The 15,741-nt window shown below is 35.6% G+C and overlaps 1 protein-coding gene and 1 long non-coding RNA gene across 5 annotated transcripts in view; one reads left to right on the forward strand and one right to left on the reverse strand.

Annotated features, from left to right (window-relative positions):
- The window catches only part of Diaph2 (diaphanous related formin 2), a 748,266-nt gene that overhangs the window by 148,294 nt on the left and 584,231 nt on the right, over positions 1-15,741 (reverse strand). The window lies entirely within an intron of this gene.
- The window catches only part of LOC143270875 (uncharacterized), a 198,678-nt gene that overhangs the window by 39,750 nt on the left and 143,187 nt on the right, over positions 1-15,741 (forward strand). The gene's annotated exons all lie outside the window — the stretch shown is intronic.

Below are 15,741 nucleotides of genomic sequence, written 5' to 3' on the forward strand. Positions count from 1 at the left end.
GATGCTCATGGAATTCCCTAACAGAAACAACACTTAAGATATTACACTTTAGTCTTAACATTCACAACTCTGGCCATCAAGCACAATCCTGATATTCATAACAGTATTTATAAGAAAGTGTCAATTGACAGGAAAGTTACAGGGACCTGAGCTTTTTGATGCCAAATTGCCTAACTGCTGAAAAGAACCCTCACTAGGCAGGCCCTCTGAGCTAATTTTCTGAGTCTGGAGTACAGGACATTTGAAGGTTGGAAGGAAAGGAAAAGAATGGAGAGCAAGGGAGAACATACTATCTCCCATTCCAGTCTAAGGTTAAACTTAACTCCTACTTTGTCTTAAGTAGGCAGTATTACAACATTATAGGAAAATTTCCTCTTATAGGATAAGAACAAGCTAAAATCACTATGCTCTTCATTTGACTTAAAATTTCGTCAATGTTATGATTATTTACCTTTTAAAATAAACTACCTAGGATAGGATATTGAGGGAAAATGGAAAGGAAAGACAGAAGTTCTCAGAACCAATATCTCATGAAAATGTACTGGAGGGAATATTCCCAGTGATTAGAGAAAGAGGGCCGTGCTTTTGAAACATTAAGATGAATGACATATTTGTTTTATCACTCAATATTTCCAAAAGAAAGAAAAGAGGAACAAAGTAGTTAAATAGCTTGATATAGATGGAATATGGCTAGGATATTTAAATTTTATGTTAGATGTTGTAAGTTTCTTATACCTTTTCAGATAGGAATAAGAAAACCAAGACATCACCCAGATGTTATGTAATGGGACCTAAATATGAAACCAAATCATTCATATTAAAGAAAATATATTTAAAAAATAATGAGATACTCAACATACTTTTTTATCAGGCCAAATATTAGAGATCTAGTGCATATTTCCTTTTGTACACTTCAATTCTGATTAGCTGGAATTCAGGTGTTCAATAGCCACCATATTGGGTAGTACAATTAAAAGCAATGGGAAGCCATATTACATGATCAAACTTGAGTTTTGTGGCAAAACAGGAGGCAGAAAAATGTCTAAGAACATAACCTATTTGTCTAAGTAACAAAAAACAAGAGAAGAAGGAATGGCGAGGATTTGCATTTTGAAATTATCAATAGAATCACTAAGCCTTGGCTCAGGGCAGAGAAGGTTAAGCAGGAAAGGAGTCTGGATGATCAGGAGTAAAGAGGTTTAAGAAAATCCGAGGACTTATGTGAAGTGTCCAGTTCTGTGTGCACGTGGAAGGATGAGTGCGTGCATGCCACAGCACACATATGCAAGCCAGAGCAGAACCTCAAGTGTCAGTCACTTTCTACTTTATTGGAGACAAATTCGCTTTGTTGTTCCTTGACCTGCTTTAACTCGAGGCTTGCTGTCACTAGAGCTCTGGGGGATTTGCCTATCATCTCTGCTTCCCACATCAGCGCAAGAGTACTGGGATTCTAGACAATTTACTGTGGATGGAGTGATATGAATGCTGTGGATTCAAACTCAGGTCTGCTTGCTTTCACTTTCACAGAAAGCACTTCTACCCACCAAGTGTTCTTTCTCCTCAGCCTCTGAACTGCAACATTTAATTAGAAGTCAGCAAAAGGAGAAGTATGAAGATAGAGAAGAAATTTTCACATCTAAAGAATAAGAGAGTAACAATGCAAGTGAATTTTCTGTGGTCTTGCGAATATGGTAATTATAAATACCGCATAAACTTGAGTATGTGTAAACAAGTGAAAAGAACGGAATACAAAATGGCATCTATTTATGGTTTCCATAAATTAAATGAAAACATGAAAATTTATTTATGGATATTGTTCCATTAAAATTCTTTCATGGTATATTTTGATTAGACTAAAAATGTGGAATATAAACACAAAGATGGCAAAAATAAATCTGGTTGCTTAATTTAGTTGTATGCCACCTGACAACATTTATTGAAAATATGTTATAGCATGTTTCTCATTTGTTTCTCATTATCATTTCCTTCCTCACCTGTGGGACATTTTTATACATATTTTCCCCAATATTCATGTCTCTTAAAATGTAAAGTCATGAAACTATTGCTTATCTATTTATGTTATGTAATATTCATCTATGCCACAAATCATTGTACTATCAAAGATTCTTTTTTTCTAACTACCAGTCAGTCACTCACCTCCTGGGGATGATACTGCTTCTGTTGAGAACATATATATATTCTCAACAGAAAATATATATATATATATATATATATATATATATATATATATATATATATATATATATTCTCTCTATACTTCTAAACCAGCAACAGAAACAGCGAGAACAGTTCTTTACAAATATCTTGCACTTATCAAAAGGAAGAAATGACATTTCTCCAGTCCATTACAATTTCATTTGTTCCATGCTAACTTTAAAAGTGATTTTCATAGAATGTCTTAACCTTAACAGATCTAAGTTTTACAAATACAATCACAGGACCAATTTATATCGCTTCCTGAAACAAAATGGAAACTAATATGGTCACTTGAAATATATTACCATTCATTCTGAATGAATTTCAGTGACAATTGGTCTGTGATTTTAACTGTGTGAAAGTTCACTTAGAATTTCCCAGTTCATATAATCATGGATCCTTATTTATTGGTAATTAGTAGTGAGTAACTTTTTATTGTATATGGAGTTAACCAAGGGAAAAATGTGTTCCTTTTTATTGTAAACAAAAAATATTAAACACAAAAAGTGTTTTTTTACAACTTACAGTACCTTTTTACTGAGTAAAGGGATATCAAGAGATAATTTTGTAATGCTTTTTAGCCATTAAAATGATTATAAGTGGGCAAAGATGAGAAGGAACAATTCAGAGTTCACTTTATAATCTTTCATTACATAATTAGTTCCAGGGAACACTAAGAAGCTAGGTGGGCTGCATAAAGTTTCAGGACTCTGTGAGCAGCTTATCATCTGATGAACTGAAAGGCGTGGGTGATACCTTCTGCTTCAGGTTTTCCACAGTATTTGTCATTCAGTAGATGGTGAAGTTCAGTTTCCAGTACTAAAGTTAACCTATGTGGTATTGACTTATTTGCCCCAGCATGTTTGCCGATGCTACAGATTAAAACAAACACTAGGTAAATTAATATTCTCTGCTATACTTTTGTGCAAAACCGTTCCCTGATGGCTAGCACATACTTATGGGAGAGAATTCTCTATGGGTTTCTCACAATTTTATTCACTTTTAATGTCTATTTTTATAGCAATAGTATTACATGACACAGAGCCTCCATCTAAGGTAAATGGTAGGTTTGTCTGCTTTAAAAACAAATTATATGTTCCTCCAGGGCAAATGCTATGTAGTTTTGTTTTGAGTCCATTATAATAGATTAGGGATTTACTAAGCTTAGGACTCCTCTGGAGTGCAGCAAACCCATTGTTTGTGTAGCATCCGTCTGGCAGCACCTTTGTACCCGTCTATAGAAGTTGGAGAGCAAGGAAAAGAATTAAGAACATGAGAACACATAACTCATGCTACTTATTATACTATGTGTTGTCTATGTACACTATGTATATGTCTGACCTCTGAACTATGTACTTTCCAACAAACCATCCATTAAATTGTGGCATGCTAATTTGTTAGCTCCACCATTTTTGAAATGATTCTTATTCTTTGCTTTTGTTCTTGTATCAAACATTGTTAATTAGAATATTACTTAAATATCAAGTGGCTGAACAGTATCTTGGGCACTTCCATTATTGAAGATGGCACCCCAATTCACCAGGCTTGAGAATTACTAACCTAAACATAATATAAGTTCAATGTCTTTAACCATAAATGCTTAGGAACAATATAGTCTGTTGGATTTTATATTTGCATATGCTTTATCACTTGAGCATACCTAATCCAAAACCTAAATCATTAAAAGTTTCCACTTTGGGAGCAGTTCAGATTAAGGATGTTATTTCCTAGAATCTTATAAACCTGAGCATAATGGCTTTATTATAGCTTCCTCAAATTTTCAATTTTACAATTAAAGATCCTTGTTAAAACTGAAGAAAGTTGCTAGCAATTAGTAACAAGTGACCCCATGGAAACAAATGTTTTTACTGAGGGTAGGACCATGCTATGCGAGATAATACTTGCATATATTAATTTTTAAAAATTAGTTATGCTTTCTATGAACTAGAAAAGCAGGGAAAGACACTATGAATAAACAGGGCCTAAATTAAGCCTCCAAAAACATTAAATTTCTATAGTAATTTAGGTATTGTAGTTACAGGTGAATGAAACAGAAATAGAACCAAACCACCAACAATAACAACCAGTTCAAAGACAGTCAAATCTAGAGTACAACACAGTCCATATTCGTGTGTGCCCATTCTCTCTTTCTATATATGATGCAAGTGTAAAAACTCAAATATTGAAATGCACAGATCTTAGATGCACAGTTTGAACTGTATTACAGATTGATAAACCCATGTAACTACCACCATACCAAAACATAATCACTCTCATTTTCTTATCCTTACTACCCAGGCAAAACTCTGATATTAGTTTTGATTGTCACCTGATATTAGTTTTGACTGTCCTTATTATATAGTTTAAGAGTGTAGTGGCACATGCACTTTTTAATCCCAGCACTTGGAAGGCAGAAGCAGTTTGAGGTCAGCTTGGTCTACAAAGTAAGTTCCAGGACAGACAGGGCTACACAGAGAAATTCTGTTTTCAAAACCACACCAAACCAAAACAACAACAAAACCAAACCCAAATCCCTTTGTTTTAGTATTTATTTTACATGTATGGATGTTTTGCCTGTAAGTGTGTCTGTGTACCATTTGTATACCTGGTGCTCATGTAGGCCGGAAGAGGGTGTTAGATCTGATAGTTTAAGATGGCTGTGAATCACTACATGGGTGCTGGTGATCAAACCCAGGTCTTCTGAAAGAGTAGTCAGTACTTTTAACTGCTGAGCCATGTCTCCAGCCCCTTTTATATACTTTTTATGGTGCTGGTATTTGAAACCAGGACCTTGTGTTTATTGAGCAAGCACTCTACCAGTGGATTACATCCCTAATTCCAAACCATACAGTTCTCAGTGAGTAAAAGAGCTGAAGTCATTTTGAATCAGCATAATCACTTAAAAGGAAGTATGGCCCCTATGCTAAGGCATAAGGAGAGACGGTTGAAAGATGGACATTTACAATGGGATAGGAATGACCAGAGCACAGATTTAAACAGTTTATCAAAGAAAGAAGATTCAAAGGGTGTCAAGCAACTCTAAAAATCTACGGTTAGATCTTCAGAAGGACAAGAGTGTGATGAGGGTGACTTTCAAGATCAGCCTCACAGCAGCATGCAAAACAGACCAGCTTGGGAGAGAAATCAATTGTAAAAAATGAATAGAATTTAATCCACAGTGGCAAACACTGTTCCGCATATAAGCCTGGGCCAAGTTAGCTTGTCCATTTGGACACTTTCAGTAAAAGCCTAAGCAGAAAAGTCAAATTGGTTTTGTGAACAAGGTCATCAGCAGTAGTAAATGGAAGCTGACAGTGTAAGAAGGCAATGACAAGTGGAAGGCAAGAAAAATCAGTGTTGTATTCAATCTTTCTCACATAATCTATCAAGGTCCAGATTAAGAACATGTGCAAGATGTATGGATTTGCACATGACATGGAATTAGAGGACTGCTCACTTATCAAAAAGAAGGAAACAAAATCCCTTCTCAGGAATCTACAAAAAAATGAAGGCCCTGGGCTGATAAATGGCTCTTACAATTGAACATGGAACAACATGAGGGAATAAAGACCAAGTGAGAAGCCCCTGCAATATGGTACAAATAGCATACCATGCTTCAAACACTAATATCTCTGGGTAAGTGTAACTGTAGTGCCAAAAGTGAATCAGAAATAAGAGAAATCAAACAATTATGCAAATCACTCACTCCACAGGTGTAACAGAGGCCTGAACAACGAGTATTATAGCCCAGAGAACCTAGAAAGCCCCCATCTGATGGCAGGTTTTGTTTGTGGTTTAATTGGTAAGGAGTTACCAAGAATTTGACAACACCAAGAGATGGTCACTAAAATAATGGTCTATGAAGTTGTTTACAGCCAGAAAGTATGGTAAAAAGAATTAAGATATTGTTCCAAAGAGATTAAAAGAAAGTATAAATAGAAAGCACAGTATTCTAAGAGAAATGATGAAGGCAGATCCTCCTGTTCAAAAGAAGAAAAAGTTGTAAGAGGGGAGAAGGGGAAAAGGAGTTTAGAAGTTACTAGTAACCCTGAGCTAAGCTAGGGCCATGTGGCGATTATACTAAGCAGTGACTAACACCTATAAGACAAAATAGAAAAATATTGGATTCCAAGGTTCTGGCCTTTTGGAGAGATATGTAACTAAAAGCAGAATTAAACTCTTGCAATGAAAGTTCAAGGTAATCTTGGAAAATGTTCCACAGAGTTTACTCATTTTGTTACCATATCTCATTGTCAGAACAGCTAACTAACAAGTTTCCCACAATGAGGTAAACTACAGAGTCCACACAAACTTCAAAGTGCACAGCACTCTTTCTAAATAATTTCAACTTAAGCTTATTGTTTTAGGTTCTTATAGTCATGAAATAAATAATTTTTTTGGTGTGTGTGTGGGGGGATGTCATAAGGTAAATGGATATTCTGCTCCAAATTGATGAATGATGGACAGTTAATTGATTTTGCCCCAACTACCTACATGTTGTGTGCTATTTACGAGTTTATCAGGGAAACTGAGTTGGAGAATTAAATGGTGCCTGATGTATTTGCATCTTAAAGAGAAGCTTGTTAACACAAATGAATTGATTTCTAATGGTAGATTTCTATGTAGGAACTTTTTGGCCAGAGGCACATTTCTGGCAGCTTGCCCTGAGGTAAGAGAGCTTAATATTAAATGGTAGTTAAAAAATGTTTATGCTTACTCATTTTTTCCTTCAGTTACCTATATGCTAGAATATTGGAAATTGAAAATTATGCATTCTATAAATAAACAAACACCCAATGAACCTGGATGTTAATATTTACTAGAAAAACCACCGTTGATGCTGCTGGTAAAATATCTTACATTCAATGTTTTAAATAATTAATATTTCAAAGAGACCTTTGAAATATTCCATGTGTTTTATCAGAATCAATCATTTACTAAGGACATGAAACACTAGTAAAAGGAAAAGCAATGAAAGTGAGTCTTTCAGAGAAGATAAAGCAAAGGTATTTTTGGAGGTAGGAATATTGATAACACCTAGCATTTATTGAAGGCCTAGTATATTTTGGGCGATATAAATCCAGTTTATATCAAAACGTACTTAGTTTTCCAGGCAAAGAAACTGAAGCAAGCATAGATAAATTAACTTGCTCCGGTTCACAGAACTGGAAACTGCCAGACAGAACCAACAAAAGAACCCAGAAATGCCTTGAGTAGAGATTTGTCACAAGTTTGTTAGAATCCACAAGTGAAGGATAGATCTCATATCTTGAATGGCCTTTTAAAAAGTAATGAAGAATATCCTATGCTACATGACAATGTCAAAAATTCAAATTTCAGTCCCCAAGTCCTATGGAAACACAGCTACTCTCATTCATTATGCATCATTTATGGCAGCTTTTGTGCTATAAGAACAGAATTTAGTCATGACATGGACTTTGTGGCCTGTGAAGCCTAAACTATTTACCAGTCAGCTCTTTATAGAGGAAGGTTGGCCATCCTTGCTCTAGAGCACATGCTGTCAATGTAAACACTATATGGATCTTTGAATTTGCTTCTGAGGTGTTGAAGGACCTTGGCGAGGGCCAGTCAAATAAAACAGGCTTCACCATAGGGGAAAGCAATCAAAAACATTGGCATTCAGTATAAATAAAGCTGCATGAGATGCTTCCCACTTCAGTGCAGAGCCAAGGATGAGACAGCTATGAAGTAGCATTTATATATATCCTTCCTTTGCCCATCTTTATCCACTGATGCACACTATAAAATTTATATATATATATGCATGTCACTTGGTGACTAGAACAAGCATAAGCTAAGTGTGGAGTGGAAATGACTTTGCAAAAACTGCCATTGTGAGAGTGTACCCAGGCAGTTGTAATAAATGTCTGATATATATATATCAGATATATATATATATCTGATATATATAACTGAAGTGTCTGCCTTCAGTTCCTCACTGAGGCAAGAGGCCACAGGTGGCCTTTCTGCTTTGCTATGCACATTTTGTGTTCCTCTGCTAGTTTCAAAAAGGGCAAGAGATGGATTGTTTTGTAATCTAAAGACAGCCATCTAGCCTATAAGTAGAATGCATGTAAGTGATAGTTTGAGTTAACAGCCTCTTCATTCCTCAGTTTGTCCTTTCTTTCTTTTTTTTTTTTTTTTTTTTTTTTTGGTTTTTCGAGACAGGGTTTCTCTGTGTAGCTTTGCGCCTTTCCTGGAGCTCACTTGGTAGCCCAGGCTGGCCTCGAACTCACAGAGATCCGCCTGGCTCTGCCTCCCGAGTGCTGGGATTAAAGGCATGCGCCACCAACGCCCGGCAGTTTGTCCTTTCTTTAGGTGACCTAGGTGGTGGCTGTTGGACTCAAGGACACAAAGTCTTTTATGGATCCTTAAGAATCCTTCCAAGGTTTCCTTTTCATGCTGGTCACATTCAATTTCTTTAAAAATGACCTTTATAACTTCTTACCTACCAAATACAGTAGTGTATAATGAACCTCATCATTTTCATAAGAAAACTGAACACAGGACTAATAATGAGACAAAGGAGACAGACAGAAGGGTTAATTTGGGCATGCAGAACACAAACCTGAGGCCAAAAATACATTTGCATGTTACTTGGTGACTAGCACAAGCACAAGCTAAGTGTGGAGTGGAAATGACTTTGCAAAAACTGCCATTGTGAGAGTGTACCCAGGCAGTTGTAATAAATGTCCTATACACAGCAGTAAAGGTAGTCTACCATCAAATATAAAAATGTTGTAAATGAGGGAACTATAACTCTTAATTGCTGATGGTTGGCATGCAAGAAATAAGTGGACAATTCATCAGCTGTCAATCTAACTTTCAAATTGTGGTGTTCTTCTCTTATCAGATTGTATAATGAATCACCTTTCCCACCAACTTCCTGTGCAACTGCAGAAAGGCAATTAATAACTTCACTGTTTTTATTAGCATATATTCCTTGTCACTCCACATTTTTGCAGAGGAACTTAACTGATATTTATCTTTTAAGTGCAGGAAGTTCATGTGCATATGGTATTTTCTTTTTTTACATGAATTAATCTTAAAAAAATTTGTGTGTGGCAGGGGAAGGAGGGTTGTCATACATATGCTTCAGCACACTTGCAGAGGTCAGAGGACAACTATCCAGAGTAGGATTTCACAGTCCTCCTTGTTGAGGCAGGGTCTCTTAGTTCTGTTGCTATAATATGTACTCTAGGTAGGTGCCCCCCCCCCCTGCTCTAGAGTGCTGGGATTACAGATGCATGCCACTAAATCTGGCTCTTTAAGTTGGTTCTGGGGATGAAATTTTGCTTACACAGCTTTTGTTTTTTTTAACCCTCTGAGCCATCTCCATGGCTTTTATATTTTTCTGACCACTTTAGCTGGAGAGTACACACTGATACATTCTTATCACACCTACCTACTTCAAATTCACTAACATATTGAATATTTTATAAAATTTACTTTTTATTATGTTTACTTTTTTTTTTGTTTTCTCAAGCCAGGGTTTCTCTGTACAGCCCTGGCTGTCCTGGAACTTGCTCTGTAGACCAGGCTAGGTTGGCTTTGAACTCAGAGATCTGGCTGCCTTTGCTTCCTGAGTGCTGGGATTAAAGGCATGGGCCACCACCAGCCAGGTTACTACCTGTATTTTTCTTACCAAATGAGTGCCGCATTGGCACCTCAGATAGTTTTCTTTGTTATTTAGCCACACTAACACATTCTAGATGTGTATGTAGTTGACTGAGTTGCCATCTTTATTTTTTTTTATAAAGGAGCATACATATGTATATGTTTCTTTATGTAGGTTTGCACATGTGAGTGCATCAAAAAAGGTGGAGGCTAGAGGCATCAGAACACCTAACTGTGAAGAAATCTGACATGGGTGCTGGGAACTGAACTAAGGTCCTCTGCAAGAGCAGTATACAAGCTTAACTGCCATCTTTGCAGCTCCAACATCAGAGACACTTTTATCCAAGATAATACAGATTTTTCTCTTTTAAAAAGCACAATCAGTTTGGGGAAAAATGAAGCAAAACAAACCCCATGCATAGCCACATGATTAATTAAGAACTCTCACTGAAGAATGAGTATAAACACAAAACTGCTTTGTTTGTTTGTTTGTTTAGTTGGTTTTTTACCACCACTGCGTATAGACATGGAATATGAAATCTCTCTTCCCAGAGACTTCAGTTTATAATTTCAATATTTAACTTCTATGTACTCAAAGAGTATCATCCATTCACTGTTGCTTAGTTTTTGGATGTGGGTTACTGAAAGAGCCACTACTCTCACTACCCGCTTCTTCTTCCTTAAGAATTGAGATTAAAGGTGAGTTAAAAGCAGAGAAAGAAGACAGAGAAAAGAGGGATTCTCTACCATTTAACTCACTACTGCTTTAACTTTCTATTTTATTTTATTTTGAAGCAAGTAATTCAGTCAGTGTATGGATCTATGCAGGAGTAAGGAAGAACAGGAAACAGTTCCAAGCAGCTTCATGGTCAAGATTCACAGTGAAATGATGCAACCAAGATTCTATCCCTCCAAGTACAATAGTCTTATTGATTCACTACTGTTAGCACATCAATGTTTTGTTGTTGTTATTCCTGCTGTAGTAAAACAGGGGCTATAAGGCATTCCAGGCTTTCTGAATGCTAGAATTACAGGCAGGTACCATCATATCAAGCTAGACAAATATTATTTTTCTCTCTTTTTGCAGTGGTAGGCATTAAAAATAAGGCCTTTCATATTTCTAATAACCCTTGAGCTACATCTCCAGCCCTTTACTTCAGTATCTTTGATGTTCATTCTTATCTACCCATATGCTCTAAACATGTGCACCACTGCTAACATTTACTTGTATTTTCTCTCCTGTGACTTGGCAACTAACCCTTCATCTTTGTGTCTTTGAGTCTAATAGCCACCTATGTCATTTAAAAAAAGAAAGAAAGAATGAAAAACGGATTGAAAGAGGGTTGAAGAGGATTCTGTTCACTTTAAGCTATCACTTATAGGCATACTATGGATGGCTGTCTTCAGATTACAAAACAATCAGTCTCTGGTCCCATTTGAAAGTATCAGAGGAACACAAAGCATGCATAGCAAAGCATAAAGGGCTGCCTGGGCCTCTTGTCTTAGTAAAAGAGCTAAAGATAGACTCAAATTTTGTATTGCAATTTACATCAATGGAACTAGATGGAAAAAGGAAGATTTTGCCTGCTCCTTCCTTCCTTCCTCCCTTCCTCCCTTCCTCCCTCCCTCCCTCCCTCCCTCCCTCCCTCCCTCCCTCCCTCCCTCCCTCCCTCCCTCCCTCCCTTCCTTCCTTCCTATCTTCCTTCCTTCCTTCCATCCGTCCTTGAGTCCTGAAAGACTGCTGCAGGAGAGAAACACTAAGAGTCTAAAGCAAACTGGCTTTTTCTCAATTCCCTGCAATGGATATGTCCTATTAGCAAATTCATTGGCATTTTCTGATGAAATTTAAACAAGATGCTCAAAGATAATTATATTTAAAGAAGAAAAAATGTCTCTGGATAGTCTATGGCCTTTCTTTCTCAAACTCTGGGAGCTTAGTCATTGTCAAGGCTTTCATGGTCCTTGGATGGTAGAGATAACTACATTCACATTCCTATGATTAACTCTCTTTCCCACTGAAGACCAAATTTCCAGTTATTCCCCAATACTCCCATTTACAAAATTTCATATTATCTAGGATCTACATGTCTAAAGCTTATTTAATCATAAAGAATTATTTACCATACTTCCTAATTACTTCTTATCCCAATTGTTTCATCTCTCATTAGTCCCTAGGCTTGAAAATTGAAGATGTTCTTTTACATTTTTTATCCGTCTTCAAAATCAGTGAGAAATTTATACCACAACTTTACATGCAGAACATCTCAAATCAGCATAGCCTTACCAACTGAATCAGTCATTTCTTAACCAGAATTATTACTACTTGAAAACAATAACTGCAACAACAAAACCAAAACCAAATTGGCTGAATTCCATTCTAGTCTTTTTCATGACTGAAGTGTAAGCCTTTTCTAAGATTCAATGCTTATCAGATGTGGTCTAAGACACAATAGAAAATAAAATTATTTTTGATTTTCCTTGGCTTCTGCTAGGCTATTTTTGTTTATTATTTAGTATTTATCTTGAGTGGTCATTTCTTTGTATGTTCCCTTATGCATCTCATTTAAGAAATGAAAGATTAGACCAAATACTTTATACTCAGAAGTTTAAATGTATATACATTTAAAAAGATTAGTATGTGAATATATTTCAGCTTACAAGACCCATTAAGTGGTCAAATTGCATGAGTATATTTCAGAAACATTTATAAAGTTAATTGACAATTTAAATAAATATATTAATCATAGTACACTTTATTAAATAATTAAAATTCAGAGAGGCATTAATTATATACCTCATAAGAATAAAAAGGAATTTAGCTTACAATAAAAAATAATTAATTTTAGGATAAACAATCCCCCTAAGGCAGAACTCAGAGTAAATTTTAAATACCACTATTACTACTTAATTTTATCTAATTGTTGAATTTTAAAAGAGAATATATTAAAAGTAATTTGATGAGTGTATATTAGACCTTTTTGTGTTTTAAATAATCTAAAACTCTAATTAACCCCTTCAGTACTTTAAAATTTTCACTTGGTGAAGAAAAGTAGCTTTTCCCACTTCGAGTTTTCTAAAATTAAATCTTTCAGTGTCCATGAATACAGACAGGGCAATAAAACATAGGACGGTTTTTTTCCTTAGAGAAAATATATAATTACAAATTAGTGAGCAAAGACTAGGGGTGCCATTGAATTATATGAGTTAATTGGTTAAAAGAAAATGGTATGGAATTACAAAACTAGGCACCAATAACTTAGAGGTAAAATCATGTTAATTTCTGAACATTTTGTTCATCTTTTAAAAAAAAGTCATAGGTAATATTAACATTTAAATACCCCACTAAAACCTAGTGAAACTAGAGAAAATACTTGCATTTAAAGATTATCATTCCTTAGAACATAATATCACAAATGTCTTAGGGTGAGATGTCTACTTGACGTTTGTATCACTTCAATTTTAATTCAAGAGTTCCCATGGTTGCTATCGCATACTATGCTATAAAGCAACTATGATTTTTATGAAGTTACTCTTGTACCACTCCCATAAATATTTAAACTTTTTTTTGTTTTGTTTAGACAGGGTTTCTCTGTGTAACAGTCCTGGCTGTCCTAAAATCTGCTTTGCAGACCACACTTGGCCTAGAACTCATAGAAATCTGCCCGTCTATGCCTCCTGAGTGCTGGGATTAAAGGAGTGTGCCATCACACCTGGTTCCATAAATATTTTTATATTGCATTAAAATGGATAGGCCTGTAGTCAGCTAAAGTTCTGAAAAAAAAAGCATTATTTATTTATTTATTTAGGCAGGCTTTAAACTCAGACTGGCCTTGAATTCCTCCTGATTCTCCTACATCACCTCCTAAGTCCTGGGACACAGACATATGCCACCATGCTTGATACAAACGAGACCATTTTTTTTTTTTTTGGCTTGGGACTAACTGGAAAAGAATTAAGATTCCAAACAGTTGGCTCCAGTGAGGGCAGCAAAGACAGCTGCAATGAGGAAACACTGCTTCTGTCATCATTTCTGCAGCATGCTCTTTATGAAGTTGCTCATTGACTCTTCCAAGCTACCAGTGCAAAATCACTGGGTACTCAATGGACAATACCAGACCAAACACAGAACTAACTATAAGGGCTCCTTCCAAAGTTATATATGTTTGCTCCCTTGATTCAAGTCAAATTGAAAGAGAATTTGCATTTAATAAAAAGCTTCACTGGTTAAGCTGAGTAAAAATAAATTATTTTTTTAAATCTCTGCTTATTTTATATGTAATATGTCATAAGAGAGAAAAATATTGCATATTAATAATTAATACTAGCCAACGTTCAGATTATACTTGTACTTGAGGAGTCAAGGGTCTAGTAAGGCAGTTGTTTTAGTATGGTCCATATGCTGATAAATTGTCTCAGACAAATCTATCTAAAGGAGAAAACTAGTGATTTTTTTTTTTTTTTTTTTTTTTTTTTGGTTTTTCGACACAGGGTTTCTCTATGTAGCTTTGCGCCTTTCCTGGAACTCACTTGGTAGCCCAGGCTGACCTCGAACTCACAGAGATCCGCCTGGCTCTGCCTCCCGAGTGCTGGGATTAAAGGTGTGCGCCACCACCGCCCGGCTGAAAACTAGTGATTTTATTAATTAAGGTATCAAAGACATTATCTGGTTTGTCCACCCAATGGTAATAATTTTACTATTTATAATTATTTTTCTTCTTCAAATAATAAGGTTTAAAAACTGGAACTTGCCAAAAGTGTAGGAGTGAGGAGGATTCCAAAAGCTCTTGACAAAGATTTAGGTCAAGGCAATAGTGTTCCTTTTATGATTTGTTCATCTAAACTCATCACTAAAATCTTTGCATACTATCTGATCTCATTCAGGACGCTTTGTGTCCTATTTACAGCCTATATCAACAGAGGGAAATTGCAGCCCACAAAGAAATGATAAGGACCATTTTTCATTCAGAGCTCTCATGGCAGCTAGTGATTTTTAGTATAGGGGAAATTTATCCCCATCCTTTTAAAGAAATACACTACTTGTGCTCCTATGACATGTGGGATTCTGGGTCTTTTATTGGACTATAGCTTCTATGTTAGGAAAAGGAAGTATTATGACTTCTTTAAAGAAACTACTCAACCCATGAGACTTTAAAAGTATTACTGTTGTTTTTATAAATAAGCATTCATATTAGCAGTGCCTTCAACAAAGAAGGGACAACATGCTTAGAGGATCTGTTAATTGTTGAAATTTGGTGATATTTTAAAGTTTATCCTGAATTGTGAGGACAATGAAAAAGATGTAACTCCTACATCAGAGTCAATCCTGGAATAATTAAGATGTGCTGGATGGATTAATTCACTCACTCATAGATACTGGTGCTCAAGGTATTCACATATTGCTTGATCTAATTAGAATGATAATAGCATATTCATTTGGAACAAAGAGAAAAGCAATGCTAAATTAACAAACTATATTGAATATTTCTTTGAAGAAATACTATGCAAACAAAAGAAATATATCCATGGGAAACCAATATACTTTTAGGTAACTCTTTGAAAATCTGTTTCCCAGGATGGCCTTTCTGTAACAAGAAGAGAGTCTTCTTACTTAAAAGTTCCTTTTAAATGGCAAAAATCTGCAGTGGAATTCTTTTAAATCTCAAATAGTCTATAAATGATCAACTAGGGTAGAGCAAATTTTGAGCTTCATCTATAACCAAAAATGATTATGGAATAGTAGGATGTTCCTTTTCTACTTGAGAACTAGGATTTTTATTAGCTTGAACTATATGAAGTTGGCATTTTCATAGGTCAAAAGTAGTCAAACTGCAATAATTTCATATGGTTTGAAATAAGACTTAGAAGCACAATTAAGCCACTTAAGCT

The sequence above is a fragment of the Peromyscus maniculatus genome, chromosome X (assembly GCF_049852395.1).
Source record: "Peromyscus maniculatus bairdii isolate BWxNUB_F1_BW_parent chromosome X, HU_Pman_BW_mat_3.1, whole genome shotgun sequence".
Classification (NCBI taxonomy): Eukaryota; Metazoa; Chordata; class Mammalia; order Rodentia; family Cricetidae; genus Peromyscus; species Peromyscus maniculatus.